Below are 17,773 nucleotides of genomic sequence, written 5' to 3'. Positions count from 1 at the left end.
TCATTGTTGATAACAAACCTCAGCCAAACGAGTCAAAGTGGCTTCTTTTTAATTGCAGTAAAGTACTGGATGCACCAGCCCAAAGTATGGATATTTATCCAATGGAAAATTTGTGACATATTTGAAGAAAAAAGTTGCAAAAAAAAATAATCAAAAGATCGTGCTGAGCTCAAAAATGTTATTTTAGAAGAATTCAAAAATTGGTTCATTATGTGAGAATGGTGTAGTAGATGCGGGTAGTCGTGCAAACTGCTGATTCAAATCTCATTTTTTTAAACATATAACTTAAAGATATTAACTGCAAATGTAAAAGACTTTCTTGAAAGCTGTTATTGTTTTGTTTTTATTGTAATTTTTGTGTTATTTTGTTGGGTATGGGAATAAGTTTCCGCCCCCGTAAATGAGGTGTCGCCGCTGATACTATTTTTGTGTTCGCTCTAGTAATATACTGGCAATGTGAAGGTGTATATGAGCGGTCTCGATTGTAGTAGTTGTCATTCGTTTGAAGTGTACAGATTCTTTTTTATCGGATGTCAAAAATGTCTACGTTCGTCCCGAAAAAACAGCATTTGCGGGAAGTCATGCTTGATCATCATTACCTTTTAAGGAAAAGTGCAGCTGAAAAGTGCCATACATTGATCACTATTTACGGTAATCACGCTCTAACAAATACGATACAACTTGTAAAGAGTGGTTTCGACGATTTAAAAGTGGCAATTTTGACGCGAGTGATAAAGACAGCGAAGGGGCATCGAAAAACTTCGAACTACAGCAATTATTGGATGAAGACGCATGTCGAACCCTTGATGATATGTCTAAGGAGTTGGATGTTGACAAATCAACCGTCGGTAAACGTTTGCCCGCGATGGGAGTGGTCGAGAAAGCTGGTAATTGGGTGCCACATCGATTGAAGGAGAGGGATATCGAGAGACGTTTGTTGACGTGTGAGATACTTCTTGAACGGCAGAAAAGAAAAGATTTTATACATTGTATCGTCACTGGCGAAGAAAAATTGATCTATTATGATCTATCACCCTGCCAGGTAAACCAGGTCCATCGCCAGCGAAACAAAAGATTCGTGCTTCAAAGGTTACGTTGTGCGTTTGGTGGGATCAGAAGAGTGTCATCTATGTATTATGAACTCCTTAAATCATCTGAAATCATCACTGGCGGCCAACGATCGTTACCGACTGCAGCTAGAGCGTTTGAATCGAGCTCTCAAAGAAAAGCGGCCGGAATGTAACGGTAGACACGTCAAACTGATTTTGCTGTATGACAATGCCAGACCAAACGTTGCTAAATCGGTCCAGAAATATTTAGAGGAACTGAAGTGGGAAATCTTGTCCCACGCGCCGTATTCCCCAGACATTACACATTCAGATTACCATGTGTTTCATGCCCTCATTGGAGAGCGGTTCACTTCTTACGAGAGCATCGCAAACTGGCTCAATGAATGGATCAAATCAAAAGAACTCGAATTTTTCGTAAGAGGAATCCGTATGCTGCCTGAAAGATGGAGTAAATATAAATAAATAAAATCAAACATTGAAAGAAATCCATGAAAAAATTCATATTTCCTTGAGCAAAATGTCTGAATTTCGCCCTATTGGTAGATATGAAAATACTTCCTTGACAAACTGTATCGGCATAAGCGCTTCATCAGCTTTCTCTTATCTGATCCACCTGGACCAACACCAGTTAGATTTCGTGCATTTAATGCAATCGGAGCCCATACGAACTGAAGCTGGTGTGAGGTAGGGCCGCATCGTATCACCGCTTCTTTTCCTGGTCGTCATTGATGAAATTCTAACCACTTCGATTGATAATGTAGAAAGAAGGCGATTATTGTGACACCCTATTTCAATAGAGCATCTTGAAGATACAGATTTACTGCTTTCTCAGTGCAGATCAGCAAAGCAAACTGAATAACCTTGTAAGACACTCTAAAACTGTTGGACTCAAAGTCTATGTAAAGAAAACAAAACATTTGACAATATATGCGAATGGCGCGTCCTTCAATATTGGAGAGAGCAGGGTTTCAATGTCTTGGAAGCTAATTCACGGTAGATGGGGGATGCAAAAGTGATGTTTTCACAAGGCTGCAGAAAAAACCACTCGCGCAAGAAATCAGAAGTGGCTCGGCAAGAGAGGCACGGAGATCAGCGGACAAGCACTAGACTGGAGTCCCCAGGGTTAGCGGAACCGAGGCACAACTAGGAACTTATGGCGCCGTTGCATCGAAAGTGAAATAAAGGCTGTGAACAAAAACCTGAGGTAGCAGCAAGTAAAAGCAAAAGCAGGGAATAGAAGTGGAAAATTTTGTTTTGGCCCTATGCTCCGCAATTGAAGTTTGATGCTTATGCCAGAGCCATCTTTCCAAGTAGGCATGTTTGGAACGAGGGGAAAATCTGCACCGCAGCTGGTACCTCAGCCAATTTATCTATTTCTTTAAATTGCCGAATACTGGTAGTGTTTTTCAGGCAAAAGTCTTTACGATCCTGCAGGCGTGCAAAATGCTAGTGAAGCTGCGATCATATCTCTTGGGTGTGTAGGAAACATTTCTCTGATCTGGGTTCTAGGACATAGGAATATAGAGCGAAATGAAATCGCTGACGAGTATGCCAGGAAGGGACTGAATTGGTTTCAGATACTTCCATCTCGGTCATCGACAACCACAACTTATTTCTCAGAAAAGCGCAGAACAGATGGGGTCCCATTTGTTCATGTGCTATTTCGAAAAGTCTTTGACCACAGTACAATAGACGCAAGACTCAGAAATTTCTGGGGACTCCACGTCATTCAATTTCCAAACTCGTAGCTGTGTTTACCGGTAATTGGACGATCGGCACATACGCGGAGAAGCTGGTATACCCTTCAAGCGCCATTGCAAAGGCTGTGAGGACCTTTCAGAGAAGGAGACTGTTGAGCAGTTTCTCTGGAAGTGTCTAGGATTGTCAGCTGGAAGATTAAGGTCACTGGGTGCTCCTTTCTTCGACAGTCTGGTGCAGTGAGCCAACCTAAATCTCATCAATCCTCTCCATTACATCAACAGCTCTGGTTGGCTGTAGGTATCTACCTGTTTGAGGTCTCATAATGGTATCAAAACGGCGATTTAGCGCTACTTGGGGAGTGCCAGAGTGGTACTTCAACCATTTCAACCCACATTCCATATTCCACAAAGGAGCTGGAATAACTATGATGATGAATAGACTAATAGAATAAAGCGTATGGAAATAGAGGTTTCTAAAAGTTTTGCAGACGCCATATTGCAAGCCAAGCTTGAAGCCAGTGCCCCCTAACCTAATGGCCTCAAGAGAAGCAGCAGTCTTGCCTTCAAAGTACTCGTCTACATAAAAATGCAAAAAGTGATTAGCGCGGCTTATTTAAAACAACTCAAAGAGGCAGATAATATGTTGCACCGCCACAACTTTGTAGCAAACTTTTTTTACGCATTATGTCTTTATACAATATATTTTTTATTTGTGTTGCGATTAATGCGCACAGATGCTAAAGTCACCACAAATTGTACGAGTATATTCGGTTTCAGTTTCGGTTTCAGTTGTGCTTTTATAACTCGTAGTTACGTTTCATTTATGGCGTTTGCAGCTGCAAGCTATTCAAGGATGATTACAACAAGAATATGCGAATGCATTTATGTAGTTACATATATATATGTATATACATACATAGGTTCACATACATAATATATGTGGGCATGCGTGAATACTTATGGAGGTATGAATATGCATTCACATACAATAAAAGTTAATTACTTGCCAAAAAGCAACAATTGTAAAACATAAACTACAAAAAAAACAAAAAAAAAAATCGAAACATTAAAAAAACAAAATTCAGCAATAAAATCAAAATCCTTTCACTTTTTGGCAACCACAAACCAGCAGCATCATTATCATCATCATCATCATCATCATCTTCACCATCAACAAGCAACGGAGCAGAAGATACAAACCGCACACCAAAAATGGCTAAATTGCTTGCAACAGCGGCCAACAACAATTGTTGTCGCAATAAACGTATGAACTTATGGCAACGGCGATCGCATCATCACCACTGATATATGCACATACATACGTACGTAAGTGGAGCGTAGATGTTGCTGTTGTTACAATAACATATCATCACATTTGGTAAAAATTGCAAATAACTCGCTGCAACTTGAGTTAGCGGCTTACTTTATTGAGTGCAACCACAGAAAAAACAACTGGCAGACAAATTTTGCGTATGAGAATGGAGATGAGCAGCTGTTTCAGAAAAGTTTGCAAAAGCAACAACCTCTGACATATAAATTGTCATAAAATAGGAAAAGCGCTGCACTTCGACTGGGATATTTAAAGTACATGGAAGCAAATAAAAATGTTTGTTTTGATCGGCCATTACGTTTATAATAGTGTTGTAGCACTTAAATGGAGGCAAGATAATAAGGAACCCAACGTTTGCCCTGCTCCCGCCCAAAGGGGACGATGGGGGCAGTGAGCAGGACGTACGGCTTAATTTTGTTTTGGCGTCCCGCTGATCTTTGATGTTTTGTTTTCTTAAGCGCTGAGATCTAAAAAAAAGCTACTGAAAAAAATCAGGGGAATAAAAAGGCATTCAAATTCATCACAAGAATAAAAAGTTATCGTCAATCATTTATCAACAAAGTAACACATGGGCTAAAATGTTCCGGCCCTAACAAAGAAAGCACGTTTTTTTTTGTTCAAATTTAATTTTACTCATCGACGTAATTTTCATCAAGAACTACGCAATCACTCTAGCGCCGCTCTAACATTTCAATACCACTTTCCGACCGCCGTAGCCGAATGGGTTGGAGTTCAGAGAAAACGTAAGTCCGAATCTCGATGAAACACCAAACTGAAGAAAATGTTTTTTCTATTAGCGGTCACCCCTCGGCATGTAATGGCAAACCTCCGAGTGTATTTCTGCCATGAAAAAGCATTAACATATTTGCCGTTCGCAGTCGGCTTAAAACTGTAGGTCCCTCCATTTGTGGAACAACATCAAGACGCACGCCACAAATAGGAGGAGGAGCTCGGCCAAACACCCAGAAAGGGTTTACGTGCCAATTAAATATATAGGTATATATTATATATATCCTTTGCCTCAAAATAGGCTTCAGTTGCAGTGCTAACCTCTTCATTCGAGCAAAATTTCTTACCGGTGAGCATTTTTTTTTTAGATCTGGAAACAGCAAGTAGTCACTGGGAGTCAAATCCGGTGAATACGGGTGGATGTGGGAGCAATTCGAAGTTCAATTCATGTAGTTTTGCCATTGTTTTGATTGACTTGTGACACGATGCGTTGCCTTCATGAAACAAAACAGTGAGAAAACGCTGCTCCCTCTTTAAACAGAGCTTTCTCATAGCCAAATATTCATGACATATAAAGTCAACTCGTTCTTTTGATATCTTTACGATGTCAGCTAACTCACGCGACTTCACTTTTCGATCATTCAAAATGATTTTGAGGATTTTTTTGGTGTTTTCTGGCATTACAGCCGCATTTCGACGTCGACTGCGTTGTGTATCATCGGTGTCTCTACGACCTCCGATGGTTTGAAATCAGCAAACCATTGTTTTATTGTTTTTTCTTATGAAGCGGAGTCCCCATAACACTTTTCTAGCCATTGCTTCACTGAGCGGTATTTTCCACATCAAGAAGCATTGTGTGTAAAATTAAACCATGAAATTCTTTTTGATCCATTGTTTTGAAAATAACAAAAGTTGCGTCCCTTTTAGCGCAATAACTCACGAACTAATGAATAAAAAACATGGAATCTTAAAGGCTGTCTTTTTAGTGTTAGTACGAACTTAAAAAGAGGTGAATGCAATAAAAATAGTGCCAACTATGTGTTAGGCCCGTGACTTTTCAACCCATGCGTTATACCATTGTTTTCTTGACGATAGTAAGCTAGTCCAACATAAGCAATAGAATGAGCGTTAAAATCGTAGCATAAGCATCGAAATGCTCCATTAATAGGCCATATAGATCAAGGCGTATTCATTACAGGTGATGACACAAGACCCGAGGTCGGGGCCCTTTTGAGTCGGAAGAGTCAAAAGTTAGAATTTACAAAATTTACAAATTTTAAAGTTTTTAAAGAGCCACTAAATATTTTCTGGCCAACAAAAAATAGTACGCTGATAAATAAATCACCTCACTGCAGCAATGTGGAAGACTATTCTATGCGTCGAATATAAGGGCCTCAACTCGTGGCATTTCTATAAAAGCTTTCCACTTTTGCTGCGTTACATACATACATTTCTGCATTCAGGCATCCAGTATCATTTCCAAATGGCTCAATGTGGAATTCGTTACTATTTGTGTTGAGAGGATTTACTATGAATGCATGAGTGGTTTTGTTGGTGTTGAATTGCTCAAATCTGTCAGCAAATGCATCTGTTTTTTTTTTATATTAACTGCATAAGTTTATTGTGAAGGAGGAGGGTCGTCTCCATTTCATTTAAGAATTCTGTGAACTGACGATGGTAAAGAGCTTTTCAAGGGATGTTGTTAAAAATCTTGATTATGATTGCGAGTACAGCTGGCTGAGAGCTAGAATCCTCGAGTCCTATCACTTCGTGTCCTTTTTGCAGCAGCTCTCTGGAGGATGAGGTGTAATCACTCAGCACTCGCTCTTCAGCTTTCCTGCTCTTGCAGAGCTAAGATTTAAGGATATTGGCGCTCCCTTCCTTACTACACTTCATTAAATTTATCAGTAGCATGAAGCGGTTATCTCCAACGATGATAGATTACAATGGGAGAAACGAAATTGTGCAAGCAACTTCGGCTACCATGTCACCGGAGATTCGGCAGCAGAATTGTGCCCGCTCATTTCACACGTATTCACACAGCTGTCCAATCAATTTTGGAAATGAACCGCTATGAAGACCGCTATGGTAACGCCAGCCAATCAGTTGATTCTTTCAAATTTGCTGAGAGTCGGTTAATGGTCTGATCTTGACCACAGCTTCTGAATACTTTTCCCCTTGGTTAACACTACCGTGAGCAGTCATTGTTTCTCTCTTGTTTTTCATTACCTTCCATCTCCGTTACCCCCATAAATCCTCTTTTTCCTGCTCTTTCTGCTCTTTTTCTGCTGCAATGGCGTCACAAGGGACGAATTTGATTTCTGTTCCACGTGGGCCGTCTCGTGAGCAACCATAGAATCTAACCTTGTCCCATTGCGCGAGAAATTGAGATGTGCTGGACTATAACTTTGTTCTACAAAAATGGTCCACTCATGATTCGATGCCTTAATCAAATAATCTAAATTGCTTGTATTTACTGGGCTACAAAGAATAAAAAGAAGCGGCGAATGTTCTTGATTTTAGTCACAAACATCCAACGGTGTCAGTGCCATTGGAAGCAGAAGACGACCAAATTCTTATTAAACTAGTTATGTAATATTATTTTTGCAAAATTGCAAATTTCTTTGCTCATTCTACAAATTTGTCAGTCAACCAATGTACATACGCACATGCTTGTGTGTGTGAATCTTGGTGTTTAAAGATTATTTGCCAACACTTGCTCTAAAGATGCGTGTGTATATGTAACAAAATGCACAAGGTGGCACAAAATTAATCACCCTATCGGAAGATGTATAATTTTTGCAGATGGCGTCGAACGTCAATCATATTTGACTCATGTGAACTATTTAGACAGCTGCAGTATACAAACAGACAAGTAATGGAGTCCGTAAGGGTTAAAATAAAGTTCCGTCACTCAAAATAGTTCTTTTTATTTAGTAGAAAATATAAAAATATTTTATTTATTTATTAAAAGATATTTTTTTTTAATAAGTAAAAAAATAGTATTTTTATTTAGTGAAAAAAATTGTTTTATTTAGTAAAAAAAAAAAAATTTTGAATTAGTAAATATTTAATATTATATAAAAAATATTTTTTTTTTATTTAGTAGTTATTATTTTAAATTTAATTTATGCAATATCAACTACCTAAATGCAAATGCAAATCAAAATAAATTTACATTTTAGTTGAACAGCATAAGCAAACAAGGTGGAGCAAAATTAGCCATCCGATTTTTTTCTAACTAAATTTTGTACTAATTAAAAATAATTTTTTTATTTAGAAAAAAAAAAAATAATAGTAAAAAATTTTAATTTTTTTTATTTAGTAAAAAATATATTTTAGTATTTTACAAGTATTTATTAAAAACATTTTTTTTTATTTAGTGAAATTTTATTTATTACAAAATGTATTTAGGAACAAAATCGGATTATTAATTTTGTGCCACCTTGTTTGCTTATGGTGTTTAACTAAAATGTTAATATATTTTGATTTGCAGTTGCGTTTGGTTAATATTGCACACATTTTCATTGTCTCATTCCAAAGCGAGCTTCGTTTCTTCAGACGTGCGTTGTAAAACATCTAAAAGTCAAAGCTGTCCTGAGACAGAAGATCTAGATCTTCAATAGAGAATGAACGCGATTTAGTTATGGTACCGAACTCACTTGAAGAGCACCTGTTCGACATTTTTTCATATTTAACTTCGTTATTGAGTGTAACCTTATTTCTGCATTTTTTAATTTTGCAATTTGTATTCTATTCAAGGCCTTCTTTTAACATTAGTTCAATTAGAGCTTAATTTCCACGCACATATACTTGCGTCATATATGTTAGTATGTGTATCAACTAATACAATTAAACGCTTTGGACTGTCAAGGATTTTTGTAAAATTTAGTAATATATATAAAACTAATGAGGTTAATGACATGGAACTTAAGACAGAAGTCAATGAACCAATGCTAAGAATATTTTTCTGAAACGATGTGCCCACGAAGTTTAAATTGGAAAGCCACTTCTCTACCTGATCACAATAGTACAGGGCACGTGCGGTATTTGAGGACAACTTCAGAGTACAATTATTTAGCTTATATTTTCAAAAAAATGAAAATGAACAATATCAACTTATTATATATCTACAAAATCATTCTACAAAATTTCCATTAGCTGCAATAACTTCTTCGATCCGGGTGCGGAAACGATTGCATGCCCGAAACAAATGCTCTTTGATCGTATTGACCACAACGGTATAAAGAGCAGCCTTCCGAGAAGAAATGGTATTATGAGGATGCTTATTGATTTCATGCTCAATTACGCCCCATACGTAGTACTTCAGGGGATTACGGTCTGGCGAGTTAGGCGGCAATAAGTTCGGTGTTAATTGGTCATGGAAATTTTCTGCCATCCAATCGCTTTGTGTGAAGGGGCAGTGTCCTGCTCAAAGATGTATGTGCTGTCACTGGGTACACTATCTCTCTAGGGTTTCCCTACTACTGTCTCTACAACCTCCATATACATTCTGTCAAAACAATATCGGGAATTGTTCATTAAAGGGGACAGATACCTGTAAACGGCCATATTTCCCTGATTTTCATTAAAATTATTTAAAATGAAGAAGTAAATATATTTTTTCAAAATGGGCATACAGTTTATTTATACATTAAAATAATATATTTTTTTAATTTAATCATTTAAAATGGCGGATGTACACTCAATTCTTCCAGGAAGGTCGCAGCGGGGCTTCTCAATCGACGGGCATTGTAGCATCGGCGTCAGTGACCTGAATACAAAAACCCAAAAATGTTTTTGTTTATTAATGTCATACTTTCTATATGGATTAAACCAAAATGAAAAAAAAAATTGCGGAATAAAATGCTTAAAAAAAATGAATTTTGGGGCGAATTTTCTTACTATTTTTGCTTCGAAAAAATTATTTTTTCGAAAAATTTTCGAAACCTTGTATTTACATAGAAAGTAATATCATAAAAAAGATGTGTGTAAAATTTCAGTTAGATCGGTCAATAACTTTTCGAGTTATCGTGTACGCCAATTCGAAAAATATAGTTTTGAGAAAAACGCGACTAAAGTTTGAATACATAATTATACCTCTCCCAGCGCTCGAACGCAAAGAATAGAGTCGTCACGGTTGACGATCTATAATGTAAGAAATACTTAAATTTACGAGATTTCTCTGAAATAGCTGAAGAAGACCTCTTCAAACGAATTTAAAAGGCGCTTTGATGACTGGACTAATCGTTGGCATATGTGTATTGCTTCGAATGGAGCCCATTTTGAAGGCGACAAAATAAATTTTGATGATTAAAGTATTATTTTCCGTTTTATTGAAACATACTTTTTTGACAGAATGTATGAAACAGAATTTACTCGAAATTCTTGAGTAAAGAAGTGAGGTGGCATTACATGCCCTTTGTTGCTCACAACACCTGAAACCATAAAAGTGGCTGTATACTTCGTGCAATAGGAACCTCTGTAGGTTTGGACCTTCTGCGGTTAGTCTTTTAGTCCTGGCCCAACTTTTTTCGTAAGAAAAAACCACAACATCACAGGCGCTTCAGGGTGTTTAATTTTGTTTATAAGGTGTTTTGATCGGATAACTCGCTGTTCCCGTGTTTGCTCCGTCATAAACTATGTTCTGCGCATAACGTCGGATTTATACCGCAGATCTTCAAGGGCAACTCAACGGATAAGACCCTCAGAAACATTAAGTTCCCTCGCCAGGCACTCATTGATTTTGAAAGGCCCTCGTCAGTGATCGCTTGCATTTGTTGAATAAATTTTGCAGATCGGATAGTGTCAGAAAGTTTCTCGTGTTTTTTACGTTTTGCAACAGGTTCTACATCACCGCCCGATGCTTCCAATTCACGGCGAACATTATGAACGGGCGCGCTGAAGAAAATTAGAGATTTCTAAATCGGCGTGATTTGCGCATATAGCGACGATAACTGCGTGCCTCTTCATTTCTTGAGTTAAGTTGTAGTCCTCCATTTCTTACCTGAAACTACTTTTGCTTTCGGCTCCAATTAACAAAAAAAACGAAAGGTCTCAAATACATGAAGAAAATATTGAAATCCGGCAGTTTTTCCTGGAATTGCTCATAGAGTCGTAACAACAACTCTAAATTTTATAGACTTATTGCTTTATATTTGTATATAAAAACTTATATTGCCATAGGTAAAATTAGTCGTAAGCATGACAAATATAAAATTAAATAAATACCATCACTACCTCACTAAGTTGTCGTTGATAACACCAATTGGTTACGAGATGTGGCGTTATGTGTGCTCAATTAAGCCAACTGGGTAGCTGGGTTAATTACCGCCACAACATACCACACATATTTGTGTATGTATAGGTATGTAATCGGGTGTATGTTGCCCAGCCAAGCCAGACTTACTGCCCCATTATTAAAATGCTATGCACTTTAGAGGAAAATAACAACTTATGTACAATAGAAAAACCATCTGAGAAACCATCAAACGGTAATACAACAATTGTGCCGTAGATACCAACAGCAAAACTAAAATATTTTGCAAACTAATCAGTGCGGCATCATCAACCGCAACAAAGGTAAAGAAGCGTTGGCACTTTTACACTCTAAGAAATGTTTCTGTAAATATGCTATTATAAAATGTATGATTTATTATTGAAATTTATTTATTCCGTACTAGCAACCCGCCCAGCTTCGCACGGGTATAAAATATATACCCTATGTCACTCACTGAAAAAATGATTAAAATCGATCCAGTAGTTTTGGCTTATTCATTATTGCCCGTGGCCCGCACGCGTTAAATTTGGAGTAAAACAATTCCCCTTTCTTTATAGCATGAAGATTTCCTGCTATCTTTGGGATATCTAAATTCATACCCTACATTTTTGCATATTAACTTTTTGCATTTTTACATATGTATTTATTTTATTTTTACAACAATTACTATATTACAGAATATCTTTATATACAACGTTCATAGACTTCTTGTCATTAGACAATACAAACATGTTTTCTCTAGAGGTTACTCCTGAAAGAGCGACATACAGTTGGCCATGTGAAAAACAGTCAACACTCAAATCTAAGCCTGCAACGTTGCAGGTTTGACCCTGAGATTTATTAATGGTCATTGCAAAAGATGTCTTTACCGGAAATTGTAAGCGTTTAAATTGGAATGGTAGATCCGATGGTATCAGAGGGATTCGGGGAATCAATACATCTTCTCCGGTACCACATCCTGTGAGTATTGTGCACTCTATTATGAAAGTTTTCAGTGATTTTACCAGCAAACGCGTGTCATTGCAAAGTTTAGGTGGACTTAGGTTTCTTAATAAAATAACAGGACAACCTATTTTCAGCTCCATTTTGTGAGGAGGGAGTCCAGACGGTTTCAAAGAATTTAGAAATTCTGTAGGAAATTGAGCAGCTTCTTCCAAATCGAGAACAGTATCGACCGAGTAGTATATTTTCGTCGGCGCATCAATCTTTGAAATAATCAAGTTATTTACTTTATCTACTTGTTCGTTAGTTGGTGACAGAATAGCTCTTTCTTTAAACCAAGATATTGTCTTATAACTTATGTTATCAATGTCTGGATAGACATTGTTGACTAACTCTTGGATGTTTTCTATCAAAACACAAAGGTTTTCTAGGTTAATCCTTCCCTCACTTTGTGTTAATTCTCCATTGCCAACTTTTAGCAGCATCTCTGGAAATAGCCTGTTCTCACGTGAAGATGACGAAATCCTCATATTAGTTTTAAGTTCTAATTTATTGACATACGACTAAAGGTGGGATCTTTTTAGCGAAGCATTTATTTCGTCAGCACGTGTTCCTCGAGTCACAACTGGTAGGATTTGACGGAAATCTCCTGAGGACAGAATTGTACATCCACCCATAGGTGCATTTTTGTTGCGCAAATCGCGCATTGTCCTATCCAGTGCTTCCACAGACGTCTTGTTTGACATGGTAGCTTTGTCCCAGACTATTAATGAGCAGTCACGCATCAATTTTCCTGTATTGCTCTGTCTAGAAACACACGTTGTTATCATCATCGGTGGCGATTTTCAGCGGGTGCTTGATTGTAGAGTGTGTGGTTCGGCCTCTTTCCAAAAGAGTAGCGGCAATGCCGGACGACGCAACAGCTAACGCAATTTTTCCGGTAGATCTCAATTACTAATTACTGATGTAATATCTTCAAAAATATTGTTTTTAATTATATGCTGTAAAGAGCCATATACATAGATCTATATGAAAACAACAATGTATTTAAGGTATTTAATTGGATAAGGATTAATGTTGTACCTATTTGTTGAAATCGTTTCGAAAATAAGCTATTAGTTGTCGTAAAAAGTAAATGACAAAAAATGTTATTGTATGGAATTGATAGCAAACTAAACGCGCTCCGAATCAATAAAAACTATTCAAAAACTGTATTTTAATTATGTGAGATTTACTAATATAGAACCTGAAAATAGCGTTTTATTTCGCTGTAAAATTGTATGTACATATAATTACATGGAATTCAGTACATACATAGATACATATGTACATATGTCCGAAATGAAATAATGCGAGCGATTCGTAAATACATACATACATACGTCACCATACGATGTAATTCAACATTAATGAGGTGTGGTGAGATTATCGCTTAACGCCTATTGCTTCATTCGGTTGACAGCGAACACACACACAAACAGCTTTTTTTGGAAAAAGAGCTGCTTTTGTTTAAACAATTTTGGTTAAATAACAAATAAATCAATTATTTTTTTTGATGCAGAACGAAAGTAAATATTTCAAAGTTAAACTTCAAGAAAGTTTCATTTTAATTGGTTGATTCGTTTATGATTTATGGCCGTGAAAACAAAAAAATTATGTTTTTTTGCCACATTTTGACCGATTGCCACGCCCCCTTTATATATTTCTTCACATTATATAGATATAAACCTTCCTCTTCAATCAATCTATCTTTAAAAAAAAACCGCATCAAAATCCGTTGCGTAGTTTTAAAGATTTAAGCGTATAAGGGGACATAGGGACAGAAAAAGCGACTTTGTTTTATAATATGTAGTGATACGCATATGCGTGTGTGACAGTGCGTGTTGTGAGAGATGCCCATTTCGGCTGCTTGTTCTCCGACACACCAAAAGCCGTGAGTTTCATTTTTATCAATATTGACGATTGCTTGAGGCTACACGTATAGGTGGGCCATAACGTTCTGCTAATTTTACATGTCGGCTGGTTTTTCCATCTACAATCCGCGGTTCGAAGGTATTTCAAGGAAATTATAATCTTAACTGCGCCCAGTGGTGAAAATACCGATTCTGCAAGAACGTTATTCAGGGCAGATCCCTCTCTTGCCAGTTCATCCACTTTTTCGTTACCTTCAATGTCCCAGGATCCAGTTTAAGGTAACGTTATGGTTTTTACTCAAGATGGTAAGACTATTCCTACTTTGTTCCACCAGTTTAGCAGTTGTTGTAGCCGAATCCAGTGACTGGATTGTAGCTTGGCTATTCACTGCAGGCATTACGAAGACGAACAGATTTTTCAATTTTATGTCTTTGAGAATATACCTGCTCCAACACCACAATCCATTTTAGAGCCATCTACATATATAGGCTGTAGTGTCGAAGTTGTTTAGTGGGAGTCCCTTACTCCTTTCCTCCTGAGATGAAAAGAGAGTGGCAAAATTCCTATTGAATGTTACCGTCGGTACGATACAATCAATCCTCTCCGAGGTGTATTGAGCTTGTCGCAATAATAGACTGACATGGTCATACTTTTTTCTTTCCAGCGACCCGCTTCATTTAACCTAAATGCACTCATGGTTGCCATCTTCGTGATATGTAGATCTATCGGAAAACGTGTGTCATTGCATTAAGAGCCTCCCTAGGGCATGATCTGATTGCACCGACCGTTATTGCACAGGCTGATCTTTGATATCTGCCAAGTAATTTGATATTGAAATCTCTTCCTTGAGCTTTCCATCAAACTACCTATCCATACGATAAAATTAGTCGTATAACTGCCTTATACAACAGTAATGATTACTTAGGTTCAAGACCCCACCTTTTTCCAAGCATATGTTTAGAGGCAAAAATGTACTTGTATAAATTTATATGGATATACACAGGTGTGGCACCCGATGTCAAATTTGTCTAAGATGTCAAATCGACGTGTGACAGCCCGTTTTTTAAACTTCAGTTTGTTAGTTTTTACCACGGACCCTTGCTTGCTAAAAAATAACGCGTAGATTTTACTTTTAAAATAACTTCTTCGTCACTCTTACGTAATGTGCGCATAGATAATGGCAATGGACCATCTACCACCTTCGAACAATAGGCAGTCACGCACCAATCCACGCGGTTGCGGCGGCCTTATTGTTTTAATGGTCGTAAGGTAGAAAAAAATAACGCATATTTTTTTGTGCTAAATAAAAGAAAAATTGTTTGGAAAAGTGTTCGTTTTTGTTGTGGTAAGCAAAATCATAGGAAGTTGCTCAAGACTACATGAACGACAACGTAATGAAGTAGATTAGGTTAGGTTGTGGCGATTGTCCACCACCCAGGCTCATAGCCCATTTTGATGCCGCGTGGTGAACTCGTCCTAATGTAATGAAGTAATGAACTTCAATAATATTGTCCGTAGGTTGGTTCAGTGCAAAGAAGTCCAGAAATTCATAATATAAAGGGCTATCCCATCAGTCGGATGGCAACAGGGAAGGAGAGAAGGGTCGGTCGCCTTTTTACGAAAATAGTATTCAAATAGCAATGATAGTTTTGCAGTTATGCAGCAGCTGTCACGGTTATCAATGACATGCAGCTGTCCTATCTAGTAAGGTATTTTATCGGGGTAAGGTGAATTTGGTGAAAAAGGTATATTTTTAAGCATTTTTTGGACAATACATGTATAGTGTTAGTTTCTTCAGTCAACTTCCATATAATAATGTAACATTTGAGCAACATTTGTTTAAATTTTCATTCCCCAGAGGCGCCTCGAAAAAATTTGTTTTGCGGTGTACGTCACAACTCACAATATAATCATCTGAAATAAAAAAATCCTAATGCATTTGTTAAAGTAGATATTTCTAGAGATATCCCCGGAAGGTTTTTTTTTCTTAGATTTTTAAACCTTTCTTAGCACATGGAAACCAAAAACCGGGTTTCCCTAAAAAAAGTTGTTAAAGGGAAACTGCATAATTTCTTCCTTAAAAAAACGCAAGACATGGAGTTCTATCTTATCGTGCGCTATTTCAAAAACACGTTGGCCTCAGTGCGACAGAATCAGGTCGGTTAAAGTGCTGGGAACCCCCCGCCATTCAATTTTCAAACTCATAGCGGTGTTCACCGGTTACTAGGCGATTGGAGCTCATGCGGAGAAGCTTGTTAAGCTCAGTTACCTACTATCTAAAATATTAAGTAAACATTTTTATTACATATTATATTATATTTCTTCAGTACATATTCACTTCGAAAGGCCATAGCGATTACTAGACTCAGCAACTGGGAAATTTGTAAAATATTCTATATTCTAACCCGGGACTAAATAAATAAATAATTGGCGAGTACACTTCTGTTAGGTGTTTGGCCGAGCTCCTCCTCCTATTTGTGGTGTGCGTCTTGATGTTGTTCCACAAATGGTGGGACCCAAATTTCAAGCCGACTTCGAACGTCAGATATTATTTTATTTATATATATTTTTATGCGGAGCTTTTTCATGGCAGAAATACACTCGGAGGTTTGCCATTGCCTGCCCGGGGGGCGACCGCTATTAGAAAAATGTTTTTATTAATTTTGCTTTCACCGAGATTCGAACCAACGACCTCTCTGTGAATTCCGAATGGTAATTACGCACCAACCCATTCGGCTGCGGCGGCCGCCCTAACCCGGTATTTGCTTTTTTCGGCCACACAGGCAGTTATAAAGGCTATACAAGCCTTATGCCTAACAGCCCAACCTATCATGAAGGTACGACGCGAAATGTCTTTATGTAAGTAATGCATATAATTCGTTGAGCTGTAAGTCTTTGACTGCTTGCTTAGAGGAGGCGGATAGCCTGAGTATTTTCTCTGTGAGTGTCCTGCCTATGCTAAGGCAAGGTTACGAATTTTGGGTTCCGATGTCATGAGAATTAGTTTTATTCGTTCTCTCAAAGTGGAGGATATTTAGAGATTTGCCAAAGAATCTGGAAAATTCTGTATCTTTCTTTCTGTTACTACTTTCCTTTCCTCCTTGACTAACTATCCTTTTACTTTCCAGAGCTTTGAATACTGATACAATGAGCTTTTTAACTTGGTGGTTTGTGAGTTGCCAATCTGTCGGTGCTTCTGGGCTCGCCTTTTTCAAATTTCATTTGGATGCTTGCCACCGCAGCTCTCATTGTAACGAAATTACTGGTGTGCCGGTCGGAACTACTTGATATTTTACTACCTTAGATATGTTACAGTCACCCTGCGATTCACGGAGGGTGGCATTTCAGAATACTAACTAAGCTTGGCTAATTTGGTGATGGACGGACCAGCTATTCTGTAGCTTTTTTTTTACGTGCCTTTTACCTGTTTTCATTGTTCGTGGTGCAAATACGAGTAAAACACAGTGCCAATTTAACGGTGACAAAATTTACTATTTTTTTATTGTTTTCATATTTTTTTGTTGTTTCCTTGTTTGTTTCATATACAAATAAAAACACTTACAAGCTAATGATGCGTTATAACATTTTTTGTTGTTTTTGCTGTTATTGTTGTTGTTGTTTACACAAACAAACAAAAAATTCAAAACTATTTACAAGAAAAATAAAAAATAAACTCAACAAAACACACCCACCAAAAAAGCTGGAAATGGGATGTATTTTCTTTTTGGTGAGTATGTTGAAACAGCTGGGGTCATATAGGACAGTGTGTTGAAAATACTGCGGAGATAGTGGGGAATGGGGCTATGAA

This window comes from Anastrepha ludens, chromosome 2 (genome assembly GCF_028408465.1).
Source record: "Anastrepha ludens isolate Willacy chromosome 2, idAnaLude1.1, whole genome shotgun sequence".
Lineage (NCBI taxonomy): Eukaryota > Metazoa > Arthropoda > Insecta > Diptera > Tephritidae > Anastrepha > Anastrepha ludens.
Note: the sequence above shows the minus strand (reverse complement) of the source record.